Genomic DNA, 5,150 nt, shown 5'->3' with positions numbered 1-5,150 from the left:
CTGTATCTTCTTGTTCTTTTCCTCCGTTGTCGGTCTTTTTTTCAACTTTCTTCTGCTGGACGTTTGAGTCAGTTCGCAAAATATAATAGACTTTAAGAAGTCGTCCTCTCTGTAAGAAAGAATCTGCGCGCGCACGCGCGTGTGTGTGTGTGTGTGTGTGTGTGTGTGTGTGTGTGTGTGTGTGTGTGCGCCCGCGCGCGCGGTTGTGTGTGTGTGTGTGTGTGTGTGCGCCCGCGCGCGCGGTTGTGTGTGTGTGTGTGTGTGTGTGTGTGTGTGTGTGTGTGTGTGTGTGTGTGTGTGTGCCTTTTTCCTTTCTTTGTGTGATTGAGTTTGTTTTGTCTCTGTCAAAAGAAAAGCACCATAGGCATTACCATAAGCTTACTTGTAACCAAACAAATTGCATCTTGTGAATGTTGACATTGAGTATGTGTCTATTCACTCCAGGACAAAGATTTGTGCAAGTGTCTGACTGCCCAACTGGATAAGATGCAGCTCGCCTGGGTCTCAGTTCCTGAGAGAAACGCAAGAGAGCTGTCCGAGACAACGTAAGCTTCGCAGGTTAGATCAAAATACATATTCCTGTTGACCCCTTACTTCTGCTTGGCATTTTAGTCAGTTCAGAAAATATGATAGATTACAAGAAGTCGTCCTCTCTGTGAGAATGCCTCTGTGTGTGTATGTGTGTGTGTGTGTGTGTGTGTGTGTGTGTGTGTGTGTGTGCGCGTGTGTGTGTGCGCGTGTGTGTGTGTGAGCGCGCGCGCGTGCGTGCGTGCGTGTGCTGTTTGCTTGCATGCCTGCGTGTATGCTTGCGTTTGTTTGGTTGTTTGGTTGTGTGTGTGTGTGTGTGTGTGTGTGTGTGTGTGTGTGTGTGTGTGTGTGTGTGTGTGTGTGTGTGTGTGTGTGTGTGTGTGTGTGTGATATGGAATAATGAATTAAAACCAACAAAACTCGTTTGCTTTCATGTTTCAAGAGGTGAACGGCAGGAGGACTTGAGAGTTTCAATGGCTTACCGTAGGCTACGACGTCAGGACAAAGAAAAGAAGCGTTATTATCTCAACGTTGCGGATGCGAACAGAGAAATGACAGAATCAAGACAATCCTACGGAGGTTTACTGGGAAGTGAACAAGAAACATTCCTGCCTTTGGTCATCATGTCTCGAGTGTGAAATTTAGAACGCTGTACAAATAAAATAAAACAGTGAGCAACTGAAAACAAAGCGTACGTTTCTGTAATGTTTCGGTAATGAGTCGTTGCTGTTTGGAAGCTTTACATTTGTTTTGTTTTTAATATATATTACTGTATTGTTGTTGTGCCCGCTATAACTGCGTTGATGACGATATTCTGTCAAAACCACTGCCTTTACTTGCCAGATAAGTTACACGACAAATGTGATTAGCATTTCAATTGCATTTTACTGATGAATTTGATAATTACGCATATGCATATTGCTAATGTACAGCTTGACAGCATTGCCCTTTGCTTTATTTGCGCACGTCTTGCCGCCAGCATGGGTTGAAAAGTCCATTGATGTGCTGTGTTTTGTTATTGTTATTACATTCACAGTAAAAAAATGACAAAACAAAGCATATTTATAGACTTCTAACAACCATCTATGGGCTAACAAGACTGTGCAGATCGAGTACATGAATAGAGCCGTCATTCTATCCGAATCAGTGGTATTGGTATATTTCCTGCAACTTATTGGCATTTTGCTGGCAATGGTAAAGACAGAAATATGGCATTTTGCCGGGCCAGTTGTGGCCCGGTAATTTCAGCAGGTAAAGGGCCATTAACGGAAAATATATGGAAAAAAGTTTTTTTTATATGGAACTAAAAACCTGCAAAATGCTGGCAAAATGCTGGCGAAATGCTGGCAAAATGCTGGGTTTTTGATGGCAAGCCATCAATAAGCCATCAAATAAATGATGGGTTTTTGCTGGCAAAATTCTGGCAAAATGATGGCAAAATGATGGCAAGCCATCAAAAAGCCATCAAATAAATGATGGGTTTTTGCTGGCAAAATTCTGGCAAAATGATGGCAAAATGATGGCAAGCCATCAAAAAGCCATCAAATAAATGATGGGTTTTTGCTGGCAAATTGCTGGCAAATTGCTGGAAAAATGATGGCAAGCCATCAAAAAGCCAGCAAATAAATGATGGGTTTTTGCTGGCAAAGTGCTGGCTTGCCAGTGATGGCCCATCAATTTGCCAATGTGCATACGGGTAATATGCCAGCATTGGGCCATAGGTGGGCCTTTGATGGCAGTAGTTCTGGCAACTGGCATTGCCATCAAAACGCCAGCAGTGGCCCAGTTCTGGCATGTTTATTGGGGAGCGACCATTTTCCTATCTCGGAATATGACCTACCAACAAGGGGATCTGCCCCTTGACCCCGCCAGGGGGAACATCCCCCTGGACCACCACTGGCAACACCCCCCCCCCCCCCTCCTCTTAGCCTAGTCCGGCCCTGAATCGTGTAACATAATGTGATGATCAGCCTGTTGCATGTCAACCTTGATGATATTCAAGTACAGTCATTCGATCAGCTTCGCCTTATTCAGGTCCAGCGGTAGTTATTTGAAATTGCAAATCGAAACGTGGCATTGATAAGTCCCCCATGCACAGTGCATAGTGCGTTGTCGACGTGATTATCAGTCCAGCATCCGTTCTAATACAAATATATATCGATATCAGTCTGTGCGTCACACTGAAACACCGCTGACAGGTATCCTCACAACTGTGTACTGAAGAGGACACTGATACAGAATATCACTGACAATGGAATGATGTATGTCAGTTTCGCATGCAAGCTGGAGATACTATCATCTGGCTTAAAATGCAGTACATACAGCGGCAGTAACTTGAGGCAACAACTTGACTTGAAACAAATATAAGTGACGTCGACGACAACAACAAGAACAACAAGAATAACAACAACAACGAAAACTTGACAACAACAACAACAACAACAACAACAATAACACCCAAAACATTAGGGCCGGCCGGGGGTGTTTGTGGCACGGCTTCATTCTTGGATTGGGAGACATGCACATTTTAACCAAAGACCACCTGAACATTAATGTTAACAAACGGATTATGTATGTTCAGTTGATGAAAGACAAAGATTCAACTGACGCTGTTCTGAAACTGAACTGAATAAATGTCATCAGTCTTCTCTTCGCTGTGTCAGACAAACCGGCGTAATATCCCGTTTCGTCACACAAAGCTTAAAAGGGCCCCCGGGGGACTTTTTCAGCTCTAAAAAGGTCAGTTAGCGACCAAGTCTCGTTTTCGACTAGCCCCCCTACAGCACGTTTGCCCCCCCCCCCCCCCCCCCCCCCCCCCCCCGTCGCATCCCAGATAGTCTCTCCCGGCCCCCCCCCCCCTCCCGGAAAGGCCCCCCCCCCCCCCCCCCCGGGTTTTTTTCAAAGCAATTTCGGGCTAGTTATGACACTGTATCATCACGTGGCCCAGATGTATTATTGGCGTGTGAGGCCTTGGATTATAATCCATTCTGCTCCAAAATATGCTGATGGAAGGAATCTATGCTATTTGAAATCATTACGTTCAAAATTAAGGCCGTGATGTTGAGAAGTTGAAAGTGGGAAAAAACCCATAAAACAGCCAAAGTAAGATGTGGGACTGCGGAGCCGCACTAAAATGCCGGCGGGGAGAACCTTTTCAAAGGGGAGACCATCTGGGATGCGAGGGGGGGGGGGGGGGGGCACAATTGCTGTAGACCTTTTAAGAGCTGAAAAAGTCCTCCGGAGGCCCTGTAGAGCCCTGAAAAGTCCACCGGGGGCCCATTTTAGCTCTCAAAAGTCCCCCGGAGGCCCTTTTCAGAGGGGGGACGAAACGGAATACTACACCGGCCGAACCATAATACTGCGCCTCGGTCTGAGCCCTTTTTAGTTTACTACAGCATAATGCCACCATGAAGAGTGCACTCGCTGTATTGATCATTGTCTGCACACAGATTATAATGCACATGGTTTTGGTTCATTTCTATTCACGCGCACAACACTGCGTCATTAACTGCAGCAGAGTGGCCAGTGGGATGGGTTGAGAAGGAAATGGCCACTTCAGCTGTCTTCCTCAGCGGTGAGAGCTTGCAGCCACAGACATCTAATATTACAACCAGTGCTTGCTGTAGTTATATTGATAGAAGCAAAACTATGTGTAGGCAAACCAGCTCAGTTTGTTTGTTTGTTTGTTTGTTTGATGTTGTTGTTTTTGTTGTTGTTGTTTTTTTTTACAATTTTTGAGGCCGGGAGAATGATGTGGTGTGGGGAGAACTTCGGGGGGGGGGGGGAAGAGGGATGGGGGGGGGGGGGGGTGAGGGTTGGGGGGGGGGGGGGGTTGGGGAGTGGTAGAGAGTAACTCTTTACTCTGTAGCATACCTATCAAAAACAAAGTCGGTAAACAAAGAAACTTTCTTCTCAGTGGCTTTATTTTCTTTGTTTGCCATCTGATGTTGTTGATGTTGTTGTTGTTGTTGTTGTTGTTGTTGTTGTTGTTGTTGTTGTTGTTGTTGTCTCCCTCCTTCCTCTTTAATCAAATCTGTGATGTCAAAGGGTGCCGTTAACCGACGCTTGCAATCACGAGTTTAGATCGAATTGCTCTAGGAGGCTGTTCTGCTGTGCCGCTGGCACAATTTATTTGTCGAATGTCAGTTTCCTATTTGTTGTAAATTGAGTCAGAAGATAACTAGAAAGTCACTTTCTAGTGGAATGAAAGTACGATATCGACCGTGTAGGCTAGCTAACGGAAACGATCATTATCTCTAACATTGTTCTAAATTTAGGATAAGGATAAATACAAAATTGTTCTGCAAAGGCTCCAGCAAATTGTAGGGCCTTCTCCTCTACATCAGTAAATGGCCTGGACGTAGCGCACCGTCGACTCACGAAGGATAGTCAGTTTAATCGAAGCCGCCTCCGACGGTGAGAGCACGGGTGCTCACACACACTCAGACACAGACACACACACACACAAACACACACACGGACACACAGACACAGACACAGACACACACACACACACACACTCCCTCTCTCTCTCTCTCTCTCTCTGCAAGATTACTGGTAGTGGAAAGCTTGGAACAAACCACTGTGTATTTTGCATACGTTTAAATATCATACCCCCCCCC

At 45.5% G+C, this 5,150-nt stretch overlaps 1 long non-coding RNA gene across 1 annotated transcript; it reads left to right on the top strand.

The window, feature by feature from the left end:
• The first annotated feature begins 40 nt into the window (after positions 1 to 40).
• Positions 41 to 1,801, top strand: LOC138956514 (uncharacterized). The gene is made up of 2 exons (XR_011452687.1): positions 41 to 558; positions 971 to 1,801. It is a non-coding gene; the product is annotated as an uncharacterized lncRNA (long non-coding RNA).
• The last annotated feature ends 3,349 nt before the right edge of the window (positions 1,802 to 5,150 follow it).

The sequence above is a fragment of the Littorina saxatilis genome, linkage group LG2 (genome assembly GCF_037325665.1).
Source record: "Littorina saxatilis isolate snail1 linkage group LG2, US_GU_Lsax_2.0, whole genome shotgun sequence".
NCBI classification, from domain to species: Eukaryota; Metazoa; Mollusca; class Gastropoda; order Littorinimorpha; family Littorinidae; genus Littorina; species Littorina saxatilis.
Note: the sequence above shows the minus strand (reverse complement) of the source record. Positions and strands in the feature narration are given on the sequence as shown.